We start from the raw sequence: 15,602 nt of genomic DNA, 5'->3' as shown, positions 1-15,602 counted from the left end.
CTGTCAATCAGCAGAGGAGGGGCCTGGTGGGGAGGGCAGGGACACTGGTGTTTGGGGACTGGCCCGAGCCCGCGGTCTAACTTTCACACGGATTCCTGCCACCAGCCCAGCTGCCGACACAATTAAACCTCAGTGATTCACTGTAGTGCATTTCAAGGCAAGGCGTCGTGTTATGAAAACGTGGGTCCCAGCGGCTTGTTTTGTTGGCAGGTCTTGCTGCCTCAGCAGAAAAGAGGCGCTTTTGATATGGGAACGGAAACTTGGGACCATGTTAGAAATAGTTAGTGTGTTCGGCGCAGAGGACGTTGGTCCTCCTCCAGCTGTGGAAACTCCACGCCTGGCGGGAAGACGGCAGCCTGTGGGGCTGGGGAGGGTCCCCACAGCACCTGGGTCTGTGGTCTGAGCTGCCTGTGCTGTGATGTGGCTGGCCTTCCCTGCCACGGAGGGGCGTGGGACGCAACCGTCCCCTGCTCGCCCCTCTGCCTGCAAAGGTAACATGCTGCTGTTTTTTATTTTATGGAAAGTCCAGCTCGCAGAGGAAATACCTTTCTCAAGGCACCCTGTCTGATGTCGCAGAGCAGCTCTGCCCAGCAAGGCGAGCACATGAAATGCACATTTGTAGTCCTCATGTGTACCTGGCCATGGTGCGGGGAGGCAGAGTGGGAATGGGAGAAGACTGTCTAGCTCAAAAGGCCAGTCCTGGGCTTCAGTTTCCAACACTGGGCTGACTCTGCCAGGACAAGCAAGTGCCTCTGTTCTTGTCTCTTCCTCCTCCGGCGGTGATTGCTGTCCTGGACTAGCCCATTCAATGGATATTGGGCCAATTTCCCTTTTTTCCAGTTCCCCTTTTTTCCCCTTGTGTTTTCAAAATGTGATAAATGGAATAGGCACACCCCAGATCCAGGTTACTTTTCTGAGAAACTTCCCGCAGTGCTTAGGTCCTGGCCCTCTGGCCTCAGAACAGAGAAGCAGGGCGCACAGACCCCTCCCCACCAGTACACTGCAGACCTATGCCCAAGCTGCCACCGCTTCCCAAGGGCATGGGGGAGTCACTGGGGGAGAGTTCGGAGAGGCGGGCAGAACCACCGCCAGCAGCCCCTTCCCCTGAAGCTTTTGCACTCATTGTTCAAATGATTGGATGTTGCCTGCCTCCCCCCACTAGACAGTAAGCTCCCTGAGGGCAGCAAGTTCTGCCTGTTCTGTGTATCCAGTAGGTGCTTAATACTTTTGGAATGAATTCCAGCCCTGAGGCACATTATTTGGACTTGGGTGTTTTCCCACTGTTCACCAGCTGAACATTGCCAGACCATCTCTCAGGTTGGGTCACTTCTGCCGGTGACATCTTGTCCATGTTGTTTGTTCCTTCCAGTTTCCCCTTGGGGAAGATGTTTTCTAGCAGTTCAGGGGAAGGCCTGTTCTCCCTTCCTGAACACTAACCACGTTGGCCTGTGTTTTTGTTTTTGTTTTTGTTTGTTTGTTTTTTTGAGACAGAGTTTCATTCTTGTTGCCCAGACTGAAGTGCAATGGTGCAGTCTCAGCTCACTGCAACCTGCACCTCCCGAGTTCAAGCGTTTCTCCTGCCTCAGCCTCCCAAGTAGCTGGAATTACAGGCGTGCACCACCACGTCCGGCTAATTTTGTATTTTTAGTAGAGATGGGGTTTCTCCATGTTGGTCAGGCTGGTCTCAAACTCCCGACCTCAGGTGATCCGCCCGCCTCAGCCTCCCAAAGTGCTGGTATTACAGGTGTGAGCTGCCGTGCCCAGCCTAGTTGGCCTGTGTTTTTTAATTAGCCACCTTGTTGAGGCACTTAGGGACTGAGAAACAAAGCAAGGTCTTGAAAAGCTCATTCTAACCTGTCTTAGGGGCTTAACAGATACTTGTGGGATGGGTGAGCAAGTGACTCAGCGCACAGGCCTTGGATGGTCGAGTTCTCAGCCGGCTTCCCATGTTCCGTGTGAGCTAGCCTGGCCAGGAGAGGATCCGTGGGCACGGCTGTGCCAGGCCTGTGAGTGATGATCCCTCCACCTGAGAATGAAGAAATGCAGCCCATGAGAAGAAGTTTGCATAGTGACAAGTCCACAGACCCTGTGATCAGCCTGGGGCACCCCTAGCTGTGGGCAGACGCTCCATGGTACAGCTGATAGTGGTGGTCAGGCTCCAGCATCATCCGTGGGAGAGCACGGAGGATCCCGGGGGCTGGGTGATTCCCTGATAGCAGAAGGTAGGGCCTTTGCCAGTTTGGAGCTGCCTCAGGGTGTCGACCTGCTCAGTGAGAAAGTAGGCGCCTAGGAATCCAAACGTTCCTCTCCTGCCTCATCCTGCCTTGTTCCCAGGGTAGGGATCACCCTGACATCGGTTCTCCCGTGTCCTCATCCCCCGCCAGCCTGCAGGGTCATCCCCTCCCCAGACCACAGTTTGGGCCCAGGGGTGGAGATGCAGGCACGCATCCCGAACTCCTCCGGAGAAACTCGATCTACAGGTGCTGTCTCGGGGCAGCAAGGGCTGCCAAACCACAGCACTGCACTTTTTCCTTTGGAGAACAGAAAGGGGAGGGGCAGAGGCCTGGCCTGCAGCAATTCTGCTCTCAAAGGCTCTTTACTCCCCACATCTGAGCGTCATTAAGGGTATCCTTTTGTGTAACTCTGGGCTAATAAGCCCAGTCCAACCAGCCAGGTCTCTGTAAGCTCTGTGCCTCTCTCTGCCCTGCACCCCCATCCACACCCACCCCCTGTCCGTGTGGATCTTGGAGAGGTGGACATTTTTCATCCATTTATGGTTTTTTTTTTTTTAATTGAGCTGAAATTCACCTAACATTCATCTTTTTCAGAGTACAATTCGGTGGCATTCAGTGCATTCACAATATGGTATATTACCACCTCTGTCTTGTCCCAGAACAGTCTGATCACCCCTAAAAGAGGCTCGAGTCCCGAAAGAGTTTGATCACCCCTAAAAGAGACCTCTGCCACTTCCCGTCCCCCTGCTTCCTGGCCCCAGGCAAGCACCAGTCTGCTTTCTGTTTCTATGGATTTGCCTATCCTGGTCATTTCATCAAAAGGGAATCATACAATGTGTGGCCTTTAATATCTGGCTTCCTTCACATTAATCTAAAGTTTTTGGGGTTCATTCACACTGTAGCATGCACTAGTACTTTTATGGCTGAATAATATTCCACTGAATGTGTATACCACAATTTGTTTATCCATGCATCCATCGATGGACATTCGGGCTCATCCATTTATGTTTATGCAACAGTAACAAAACAACAGTAAAGAAATTTAAAAGGGAGGGAACTCATAAGCTCATCACTCTAAACACAGCGACATTTTCATTTCTCCAGGCTCCTTTCTACCTCTTTCCTGGGGATGCCAATACAGTTTTTTCTAGGTTTTAGTCTCAGGGCAGATGCAGTTATGACCCTTTTTTCACTTGACATAGGAAACCTTTTCCCTCACCCTCTTGTACAGAGATCCTTCCCATTAGCAGGTTTTTTGTTTTTTGTTTTTTTGAGACAGAGTCTCACTTTGTTGCCTAGGCTGGAGTGCAGTGGCGCAGTCTTGGCTCACTGCAGCCTCAACCTTCTGGACTCAAGCAATCCTCCCACCTCAGCCTCCCAAGTAGCTGAGACTATAGGCGTGTACCACTACACCCAGCTAATTTTTGTGTTTTTTGTAGAGACAAGGTTTCCCTATGTTATCCAGGCTGGTCTTGAACTCCTGGGCTCAAGAGATCTGTCCACCCCAGCCTCCCAAAGTGCTGGGATTATAGGTGTGAGCCACCACACCCAGCCCCCATTAGCATTTTAGCTGGGGAGGCACTTCCATACTCCTTGCCTTATCCTATATGTGACGAGCTGGTGCCATGCCATTCTGGCCCCCAGGCCTTTCTACTTGCCTGGGAAGTTGAGGATGAATTTATTCACTGCCTTTGAACTTGCTGGGACCCTCCCCTCTTGAGTGTTGACCCATGTGTTCCAGGTTGATGGAATTGGAGGAGGGAGACCTCTGGCATATAAGAGGAAGTGCCCGAAGGTTACTGTGGCCTGAAAAGTATGTTGAAGTCCTGTTTTTATTCACCACCTGCCTGGGAGGCCCCGGGATTTACCCCTCCATTGGCATCCTGCTCAGTTCCGTGAAATCCCACACGGGAAATGGTGATTGGGTTGCACAAGGAGGCGCATAGCCTAAGTCCTTTTAGAATCCTCTCAGGTTCATTGGCCAAGATCCAGTCAAGGTCCAGTTGAGAAACCTCCAGTCCAGCTATCTCCACAGACACTCCCCACCTCCCTGGGCTTGCCTCAGTCAGTTGCAAAGATCAGGAACCTGGAGGTGGGTTGCTTGGACACTTGATTTTCTTCTAAAAGTGGATGGTGGGGCGGATGGTCCCGAGGTCCAAGATTTTGAGAGCGGTAAGAGGAGAGGTGGCCGTGAACTAAATTAAAAGAAGCTGCTCTAAGGCCATCCTGTTATGGAGAAATAATTAACTCCCCACACATGACCGTGATTACAGCAAACAGCCTAGATGTCCATCTAGGAGGGAATGTCACCAAAATTATAATAGCACATAATAGGATATTATGTAGCCACTAACATAAAATTGATGGAGGAGCTAATATATTATGATGGAAAAAGCAAACTGTGGATTCATATCTGCAGTGTGATCTTTTGCTGTAAATAGACTATTCTGATATGCACCAGAATGTTCTAGAAGGACACACCTCTGTGCTTCCCTGGGCAGTGTGTGAGAGGAAACACTTTATGCTTTTTACATTTCTGTATTGAGATTTCTTATGAGAATGTCTAACATTTGAAATATTTCATATCAAGATAAGTTTTTTAAAATTCTGGTACAAGTGTAATCCTGATAGTTTTCATTTAATAGAGATCTGAGATTCTAAACTGTTGAGCCATCATTCCTTGAAACCGTTGGTTCTCAATCTCTGGCCTCATCATAGTCCCCTGGAGGGCTCTAGAATGCAGGCAACCCCACGGAGTTTCTGATCCAGAAAGTCTAACGGGGTCAGGAATTTGCATCTCTGAGTTCCCAGGTGATGCTGACTGATGTTGTGGGTTGAGACCCCACTTTGAGAACTACTCCTGTAAAACAGGGCCTTTCCTGTTTTCCTCACTGCCAGATAGAGGGAGGCCTGTGGGTCTGGTGACGGGGCCAAGCAACTTGGGTCACCCCTGTGAGCTGTAGGACCAGCACCTGCCATGGCATTCCCCGGCTGAGTGCTCTCCTGCACTTGGCATTCAAGATTCCAAGCTATCAGGTATCCCCCGATAGCCTCAGGTGTTGAGAGGCGGCAAGGGGAGGGCAGGGAGCGGCATGTATGAAGCTCCTACTTTGTGCCTGGAGCTTTAGTTAGGCGATTCTGTGGTGAAATCATGAACATTGCCCTTCCTATTCCCCCAGGTGGTTTGAGGGCAGCCACCTGGGCCTCAGGGGGGAACGCGTGGATGCCCGGCCCCCTGACTCTCACGTAGGCTGGGTGATGACCCCTGAAATTTCTCTGGGTTGATGCTTCCTGAGTCCTCAGATCCTCTCCCCAGCCCCTTCCTGGTCACCCTGCTGCTTATTATCCCTGGAGGGACATGAGGGTGACCCAAGGACCACACCCAGAGGTGACCTTTGCCAGCTGGCACATCCCATAGAGAGAGGTCAGTGTGTCACCGCCTCCCATTCAGGCCTTGGCACCCTGAAAGCCTGGGTTTGGTTGGATCCCCTGTGTCCAGGAGACTGCCTTGTTGGGGGGAAGTGGCAGACTTTGGATGCACTCCAGCCTCCTCCTCTCAGCCAGGCAACCCTGAGCTCTGGAGTCCCTCGGGAGGCTAGGCCGGAGCAAGGCCCTTCCAGAGAACCAGCTTCTCTGCAGAGCCCCCTCCTGGGAGTCACTGGGCCCACCGGATCCACCCTGCCTCGAGCTCCTGTCTCCTGCCTTCTGGGGAGCTGCCAGGGATCAGAGGGCGAGGAGCACCAGGTCTCTGAGCCTGTCCCATGGGTATCCTGTTGGTGGCTCTTTTCTTGGAGATGGCCGTGGGGCTGCTGTTGGCCCTGGCTTTCTGCCTCTACTCTTTGGGGCACCCCACCGCCTGTGTGAACCAGGTGGACCCAGTGTGTGACCCCCGAGGCCAGGCAGTGTTGGTGGTCCATAGTCTCCGTTTTATTCCCGTTGCCGTGGGACAGCATGTCTGCTGCTATCTGGGTCACCTTTCGGGAAGGTTGCTGTTTGTCCCTGGGGTCCCTCCAAGAACTGGCTTCTCGTCTGCACCAGGCACAGTTCGTTGTCCTCGTCACCCTGCCTAGGCTACAGCTGCGATTTATTGTAATTTTCAGTCTCTGTATGAATATCACGCTGGTTTCCCAGGCCGTGGCTCCACTGATTCGAGCCCTCTGAAAGTGCTGTGAGTCATCTGGGCCCTTCCATAGGCGTTTACAGCAGGTGCATTTTGGGTCTTTTGAGGTCAGGGGCTAGAGCTCTGGACCGTGTGGGATTTTCTCTCCAAAATCACTTGTCAGAACTTTCCAGAAGGATCCTGTTGCTTCTAGGGGCACAGACTTATTTTTATATCCCTGTTTGAGGGGTCCCTCCTCAAGTTGGTGGTTGGTAGGGTGAGGGGTGGAGGGTGGTAACCACGTGTCACAAGCCCTGCTGGCGGTGGCCCCTTTGCCAGGGGCTCCGTGGCCCAGCCAGCACGGAGCATTCCCTGAGCCCTTCCACTACCAAGAGTGTCCCTGCCACTCATGTTCAGGATGCTGGAGGGAGCACAGGAGCCCAGTGAGCAGGCAGAGCCCAGGCAGTGGCTGAGCCAGGCTGCAGAGGTTCATTCTGATAAAATAGCAGGTTGCTCGGGGCATGTTTCTCTTGCAGAATCCTGGGCTGCCACCACTGGTGTGTGAGACGGGTGGCAGAGGGAGGGAAGTTACGTGATCTTCAGGTGAAAGGAGGCTTTATGAATAGGTCACCTTGTTCCACATCCTGAATTTCATTCTTTCCCCATCTTGGGGCAAAACAATGGTCTCACTGTTCTGGGGTTAGACACTGGGGGGGAACCGGGCGTAAGGAGGAGCGTGAGTGTCTGCCACTCCCTGGTGACCGACCCACCTCTGTGCATCCCTTACCTGCCCTTTCTGTCCGTTTGTCCCCAGTCGCGTTGGCTACATCCCCAAAAGAGGGTGTAGCCGCTCCTTCAACAGACCACTTCCTAAACACCACCACGAACAGGTAATTTTTAGTGGAAGCGAGGCTCTGGGACAATTGATCTGAAAGCATTTTGGGGGAAGGTGGGGTCTGCAGGGTTGTGGCTTTAATTGAAATGCCACTGGGGGGTTGCAGGCAGGTGCTGTGCAGTCTGGCCTGTCTCAGCCACTCCCAGGGTCTGCTCTCAGAGCCTCATTCCTCCTCCCCTCCCCTTCCCTGGAGTGGGTCTGTCGGGGCTGGAACAGCCACCAGTGTTTCGGATGGGGCTGCCTCACCTGGCCTTTGCCACGTGCACAGCCGCTGTGCAGCTGCCACCTGGCTGGGTACGGGGACAGACCAGCTGTTCTCTTCTTGTGTTCTGGGTCAGTAGAGAGAGATAGCTGCCCCATTTTTACTGGGCTAATCCAAATCTGTAATTTTGAAGCAGTATAACCGGAAGTCTTGGGTTAGATCGCTGTAGACATAATGTCCCTCTTTGGCATGGCCTCAAAGCTTCCCCAGGATTCTCATCCTTTATTTAAATACCCTTCTGCCAGGCTGGGCATGGTGGCTCACACCTGTTATCTGAGCACTTTGGGTGGCCAAGGCAGGAGAATGGCTTGAGCCTAGTAGTTAGAGAGCAGCCTGGGCAACATAGCGAGACCCTGTCTCTTTAAAAGGAAAAAAAGCATTTTAAATGCCCTTCTGCCAGTTATGGATCCTTAACACATACCTTCATGGAAGAAGCCTTCAGGACAATAGTGCCTACACATTACGCTGTGCTTGCTTTATAAAAGCAACACAGGTGCAGAACCTGTAGGAATTGCTTTGGGGATAACTTGTTCTTGCAAACGGAGTGCGTGAAATCATTGTTTCTCAGCCTTTGATTCTCTTTTGTGTGCTTAAACATCCTTTTAGTTTCAAAAGGAATACATGCATTTTAAAAAATTCAATTCAAAGCGTTTTTTCCCTCCCACCCACCAGCATTAACCGTTGTGAAAGGTTTGATGTTTATCCTTCTAGACCTTTCTCTGTACCTACAGATAAATGTGCACAGAGAGAATCTTTTAAAATTCTGTTCTTTCAGAAACGGCATCATGATCTGCGTATTGTTCTGCGATTTGCTTTTAAAAATGTGACAGCATCGCGTTACATTTTCTGTTGCGTCACCACTTTGGAGGGGCTGCATGGAGCTCCATGCTGTGGACGAGGTGGGACTCATGCTGTCCCCAGCATCTTCATCCTCATGCCCCTGTGCAGGCCTGTAGGGTTTGGTAGACAAGAGCCCTGGGTGATTGTTGGACGTTTCGCACGTGGACAGGACAGGGACTGCCTCGTTGCATCTGCACACCTGAAGGCTGCCCCAGTTCAGGGTCTGTCCCCCTTCAACACACACCCACGCTGTGGAGGAATGTCCTTTCCCCACATCCTTTGCAGTCCTGCAACTTTTTTTTTTTTTAACAGAATCTCGCTCTGTCACCCAGGTTCGAGTGCAGTGGCACGATCTCGGCTCACTGCAACCTCAGCCTCCTGGGTTCAAGCGATTCTTCTGCCTCAGCCTCCCGAGTAGCTGGGATTACAGGCACCCACCACTATGCCCAGTTAATTTTTGTATTTTTTAGTAGAGATGGGGTTTCACCACGTTGGCCAGACTGGTGTCAAACTTCTGACCTCAGGTGATTCACCCACCTCGGCCTCCCACCGTGCTGGGATGACAGGCATGAGCCACCACGGCAACTGTTTTTAACCCTGTGCATGCCACAGCACTGTGTCGCTCCTGTCTCGGTGGTAGTGCTGTGTCTAGCGTCACATTCTTCTGTGCCATGCATAATGAAAGCAAACTGTGGCTGTATCCAGAAGGCACTCTCCGACCACAGGGGCCTGCCTTGCCTCTCCTACCACTCCAGGCTGCCTCGGCCTTCAGAGATAATGGCTTCCCTAGATCATTAAAGGCTGAAGACAGGTGCCCTTCACCTGTCCCGGGTCTAGGACTCCCAGACAGTGCACTTCGGGGATGCTTTTGACTCCTCTCCACCTGCTGGGGATCAGCATTCATTTCCAGGCTTTCTTCCCTATGGGTCTGCAGACCTGGCTGCCCCCGCGTGGAGGAGCCCACGAAACTGGAGGCTTTGCGAGGTTCTTTTCTTCCTTCCTACTAAGGTCTGGGGCCCCCAGCAAATCCAAAGATGGCCTCTTCCCTGGACCCAGACAACCTTAAATGGCTGTTCAAAGCTGGCCAAGGGAGTAGGGGCTTTGGGAAGCTCATCTGCTTAGAGCCCAGGCTGCCGCCGGGAAATCCAGTACAGACATACAACTGTGGTGGGTGTCTGGAACCCCAACCCACCCCCGTCCCACGGCTGCTCTGGAGACACTGGGTTGAGGGCTTTTGCCCTCAAAGGGTGTAAGGGACATCCCCTTTCACTCATGCAAGAATTTGTGTGTGTGTGTGTGTGTGTGTGTGTATAGTGGTGGGGTGTTCCTCCTGCTGGGGGAAGAAGTTCACTGAAGCCAAGCCCGAGGGCTTCATGTCATCTGTGTCCCTGCAGGTAGCCCCTCCCCCTCCTCCAGAGCTTTTAGTGGCCTTCACTGTGTTGTAGGAAAGGCAGAATTTCCTCCAGGCTGTGTATCCCTCTACAGGGGAAGCCACGGTGACTCCAGGGCCGGTGGCTGCTCTCTGGCTCTGAGGGTCTGGGCGGTGGTTCCTGCCTCCATCCCGTTTTGCACTCCTCTCTGCTTCCGCCAGCCCAGCCCTCCCATGCATGAGACAGACGCTCCCGCCGTGTGCTTGACTTTGATATTGGTGACGTGTCCTCTCCCTTTATCCCCCCACCTGCTTGTGGCACGATGGGGCCCAAGCTGTGCCGGGCCAGGACTCGGGGTAGGTGAGTGTGGGGTCAGGGGGTTGTCCCAGCTGAGCTCAGCCAGCGAGGCTGAGGGACATGGAGCACGAGAGGCTGAGGCCTTGGTGCCAGCGCCATAGATGCTCGTCAGATTTGACAGCTGATCTCTGACACGAGGCGTGCAGGAGCGTGGGTGTGTGGACGGCTTGCCTGCCTTCCTCCGGAGGAAGCTCTCCACAGGACATGTCCTGAGCAAGTGTCAGGGAACTCGCGTCACACACAATCCGCCACCAGCATCGGCTCTTCGACCCAGATGAGATGCAGCTGTTCTCCGTGACTCACGGCCTCTGCGCCAGTTGTGTGAGGAAGGTCCTTTCGGGAGCTCCCAAGCCACCGTTTTATGGCTGTTTTTCTCTCTTGACCGTTCTTGATCTTTACTTTAATCTGATCTTATGGGAAAATGTTGCTAGGAGTTCCTGACCCAGAGTGACTGGTGAGCTCCCTGCCGCCCATGAGGAGGAGGGTCCTGCAGTTAGAGTTCCTGCACACACAGATGTATACACGCAGACACACTCCACACACGCAGACACATGACATACATGTACATACATGCACACACATATACATACATGCACGCACACACAGCACACACATATGTACACATGAGGACATACCACACACATTTACACACATCCAGACACACCACACACACAGATACATACACGCCTCACATGTCTACACACACACACATGCATACCGCCCATACATGCACACACATACACACACTCTTTCTCCTGGTTGAAATACCCTCACGGCATTCATGCCTGTGATGAGGTAACAGCCTGGTCTTCAGGAAGCACCAGACACTGGACCCCCGCGTGCGACAGCTGACCCTTGCAGCCTGAGGGCTGCGTGCAGTGAGAACTGTCATTATTTAGAGTGAGTAGAGTTTGGTGGGGCAGGAGGGGTACAGGCCAGGAACTGGTTTGTTGTGGGGCTTGGCTGAGACAGTTGTGCAGAGGAGGAGGCAGGTGCAGTCCTGGGGACATGGTGGCTAATGCAAGAATGTGCTTTTGGGGATAAAAACTTTCACTAAGGGAGTGGAGAGCAGGCGCCGCCGGCCAGGGCACTGCCTGAACTGTGACGCCTCTGTTAGTCTCAGCTGCTGCCCTTACTCTCAGTGTGCAGGCACACCGTGTACACGTGTGCATATGGGTGTACACACGTGTGTGCATGTAGGCATGGGTGCTTGCATGTGTGTGGGGGGTGGTGGTGGCAGCAGCAGGGCCACATCTGTCCTCTGCTCTCCTGTTCCAGCCCTGCAGGGCAGTACAAGCCACACCCTTTGTGGCTTGTACTTTGCTCCTCCTGGGTGGGGATGAAGGCTGAGTCCTCCTACCTCCTGGAAACTCACCAACTGCTCAGCAATGCCAGGCCCCGAAGCTTCTCTGGTGCTGCTGGGCCCCACAAGGCCTAGACATCTGCATTTGCTTCTCAGAGCAGCAGTAAGTGGGGGTGGTCCCAGAGCGGGGGCCTGTACTGTTCTCCCAGCTCCTGCCTGAAGTGTGGTGCCCAGTGCTGGATGCCCTCCAGGCCCAGGGATGTCCGTCTTGGTCCAGTGTTAACAGGAGCCATCCAGGCACCTGTGAATGTCACTCGGCACCTGTGGTACACACCCCCCGTCCTGAGCGCCATGTCCAGGAATTATGGTGATTGTATTAGCAGTTTTCCATGGGTTTACAACAGGGGTCGGCAAACTACAGCTCCTGGGCCAAATCTGGCCCACTGTCTATTTTTGTAAATAAAGTTTTATTGAAACACACCTATGCCCATTCATTTACATATTGTCTGGAGAGCCTTAAATAGTTACTATCTGGCCCCTTATGGAAGAAGTTTGCTGACCCCTGGTTTAGAAGGGGCCTTAAACTTGGTCTGCCCTAACCCAACCTTCCAAGTCCTTGGGTCTTGGCCCAAAGGCAGTGTCCCTCTGTCGGGCCAGATGTGGTGACCAGGAAGACGGGAGAACAGTGATCTTTGTTCAGTGAATGGAGCACAGGCTAGGAAATAAATGAAAGTGGAAATGCAGTGACGCCAGCCCCCTCTGGAACACTGTCTCCACTGAGTTTTAGGTAAGTGTGTGACAGATGAGTGAGCAGAAGCTTGGAGAAGCTCGGGGTGGATCTTGGTGGCTGGAGCTACTGTCTCGGTGCATGAGCTTGGAAGCTTCAGGAAACAGGGCTGGGGAAGCGCCCGCCGGGCTGTAGTTCCAGGGGAGGTGGCGAGTCCAGCTCCTGGGGACCCACAGGAAGGGTGGATCTGTGCAGCCACATTTTAAAATAGAAGGAGGAGGACAGATGGATGGCTTCAGTGTTCCTGCACAGCAAGGAGGTGGCTAGGTGTGGACAACAGGAAGGTGGGAAGGCACTGTCATCTTTAACCATAGCCTGGACACAGGGTGGGTGACAGATGAGTCAAGAGTAGCCCTAGGGCCACCACAGTGATTGACCGCCTGGGTGGTGACTCAGATGGCAGAAGTGGCCGGGTGGGTGGGCCACATTCCCTGGGGTGCCCTTGTGAGGGAGTCACCCCACAGTGCTGCAGGCCCTTTACCTGCCTGCCCTGCCCTGCCCTGCCCAGGGAAAACGCCTCACCCTCTTTCCCCAGCCTCCCTCCTCCCAGGCCCTCCCTCCCACAGACCCCCACCCCTCACAGCCATGTGGTCCAAGGCCTGGGCCCGGGTGAGGGGGTGGGGGGAAGGTGGGTGGAGGTGGAGGGGTGGCGGTTCAGGTTAGGTTTAGGGAGCTCAGCCCGGCATTGGTGTTGAGGACTTGCTGGGCCACCTAAGGTGATGGCATCTCAGAACTAGGAGAGCTTGTGGAACAGACCTGGACAGACAGACAGTGGATGTCCCACGTCGGGGTGAAGCCACCCTTTTCTGGTGGCTGTTTCTGGGATGAGGCTGGCCCAGCCTCCAGGGACCCCCCCGCACCACCATCCGGCTAATGCCTGCCCCAGCCCCACAGGGCTGTGTCTTAAGTGGAGTCGACGCAGGGCCCTGTCTAAGCTCTGGCTGGCGGACCCCAGGCCGGCCTGTCCTTATAAATAAAGTTTTCTGGAACTCAGCCACGCGCGTTTATTTATGTCCCGTCTGTGGCTGCTTTTGCGCGACAACAGCAGAGACTGTCTGGCCCTCAAAGCCAGGCATTTACTATCTCGCCCATTTCAGAAAAAACTGATCTCCGGTCTCGCTGAGACAGGCATTCTGTGTGTTCAGGCCTGGGTTTATTAGCCTGAGAGCTCCCTCCCCCTCCCTCCTCTCCCTCCCCCTCCTTCCCCATCCTTCCCCGTCTCACCCCACTTCACCCTTTCTCCCCCTCTGAGGTATTGCTCTCCTCGCCTCTTCCCCCCTCAACCTCCCTGTTACGGTCCCTCCTAGCATTTTCAGTTACCTGCTAGAGGACCCCTCCCCGCCACCTTTCTCTCCCACCCTCCCCTCCCTCCCCCAGCCTCCTCCCCACTCTTCCCACCTGCTCCCACACGTGGAAAGAGGGCGGATCTTCCATGACAGACGAGATCCCAGGAGAAAGGTCCTCCCTGCTGCGACAGTTGAGCGGCAGGGGGACTGTGGAGGGGCTCACTGCAGGAAGCATGACATGAACTAGCTCCCTTAGAAAGTAGTTCGCGCCCCGTCCTCCCAGAGAGCTGACCTCTGTGCCCACAAGACCCTGCGGAATTGAGAATATGGAGAGGTTCCTGGGCACCAAGCTGGAGGGGGTATCCAGACAGAGATGGGGGTTGTCTTCTTCACCCCTACTCCTTGTAGCTCTGACCTTGAGAGCCATCTCGGCCCGGCCTTCCTACAGCTCAGAAAATGCTCCTGTGGAGGCTGGGGAAGAGGGGAATTCAGGGAAGGCCACACTGGCGCCACACTAGACCTAACTCTCTCCTCCTCCCGCAGCTTGAGGCGCAGACCCCAAAGCCACGGGGTGCCCCTCTGCAGCAGCATAGAGGGAGTCCTAGAGGTTCCAGTGGCTCCCAGGAGAGGAGATGGAACTGAGAGCTTGAAAATGGGGTTTTCCTGGGAGATCATGGATGTGAGGTCACAGTATTCACAGAACTTTCTGGAACCAGGGCGGCCCTCCAGGCTGCAGAGGGTACACCTCCGCTCTAATGGTTTTGCAGACACTGGACACAAGGAGTCCTACCCTGTCTCTGAAGAGATGACCGTGCCCCTGAGATCAAAACCCTCTGTCTGTGGCTGGGCGCGGTGGCTCATGCCTGTCATCCCAGCACTGTGGGAGGCCGAGGTGGGTGAATCACCTGAGGTCAGGGGTTCGAGAGCAGCCTGGACAACATGGTGACACCTGGCCTCTACCAAATAGAAAAAATTAGCTGGGTGTGGTGGTGGGCGCCTGTGATCCCAGCTACTTGGGAGGCAGAGGCAGGAGAATCGCTTGAACCCAGGAAGTGGAGGTTGCAGTGAGATGAGATCGCGCCATTGCACTCCAGCCTGGGCAACAAGAGCAAAACTCCATCTCAAAAAAAAAAAAAAAAAAGAACCCTCTGTCTCACATCAGAAAGGGGAGGGCGAGAAGCATGACCTGGCCCCTGAGATAAGGGGGTCGGGGCACCAAGTGTTCCCACATGGGAAGGTTCTGCCAGGACCAAACTTCCTGGCGGCCTGGCCGCCCCGGGGACAGGGTCTCCGGGGGCCTCTTCCCAGCTGAGAGGGAGCTGGAGGCCAGCCCCACTGCAGAGCCTGGCCTGGCTGGTCCCACACTGAACGGGGAGACCAGCCCTCTGAGATTCCTGGATTTCCCTGTGTCTGGGAGCCTGCGGCCTCCCCCACCCCGGGTTCCTTTGGGTTCTCTTTATCTCCTTTACTTGGGCACCCTAGTAACAAGCGACCCAGCATGACTCTCTCCCGGCAGCCAAGGCTCCGATGGCCTACCGCCCAGGCACCCCCGCAGGCTCCTTTAGTACCGTTTTCAGCCAGGAGCCTGCCTTGCCCCTGGCCTGGTTGATCCTAGGAGCCTGACCCCAAACCAGGCTGCTCTCCCTGGCCTCTCTGGTCCCTTCCAGAGGCCAAGGAGGTTCTTGACGGCAGAAAGAAACTTCTCTCTTGAACGAGGCTCAAATCTTCTGCTACCTTCTCCTCCTTGGATAGAACTCTTCCTGACCAGCACTTTGGGAGGCCAGGCCAGGTGGATCACTTGAAGTCAGGAGTTCAAGACCAGCCTGGCCAACATGGTGAAACCCCGTCTCTACTAAAAGTACAAAAATTAGCCAGGCATGGTGGCACACGCCTGTAATCGTAGCTACTCGGGAGGCTGAGGCAGGAGAATCACTTGAACTCAGGAGGTGGAGGTTGCAGTGAGCCGAGATCACGCCACTGCGTTTCAGCCTGGGTGACAGAGCAAGACTCTGTCTCAAAAAAAAAAAAAAAAAAAAAGAATTCTTCCTGGGCTGCCAGTGGAGAGGATGGGATAGACAATGCAGTGAGATCTCTCCCCCAACCCGGAGTCCCTGTTCTCCCTCCTGAAGGACCCAGGGGATGGTGAGGCCAGAGAGGAACGAGGCATCT

General features: G+C 54.1%; 1 protein-coding gene across 3 annotated transcripts in view; it reads left to right on the top strand.

Annotated features, from left to right (window-relative positions):
- SPSB1 (splA/ryanodine receptor domain and SOCS box containing 1) overlaps positions 1-15,602 on the top strand; it is a 75,629-nt gene that overhangs the window by 47,752 nt on the left and 12,275 nt on the right. The gene's annotated exons all lie outside the window — the stretch shown is intronic.

This window comes from Chlorocebus sabaeus, chromosome 20 (genome assembly GCF_047675955.1).
Source record: "Chlorocebus sabaeus isolate Y175 chromosome 20, mChlSab1.0.hap1, whole genome shotgun sequence".
Lineage (NCBI taxonomy): Eukaryota > Metazoa > Chordata > Mammalia > Primates > Cercopithecidae > Chlorocebus > Chlorocebus sabaeus.
This window is presented reverse-complemented; position numbering and strand designations above follow the sequence as displayed.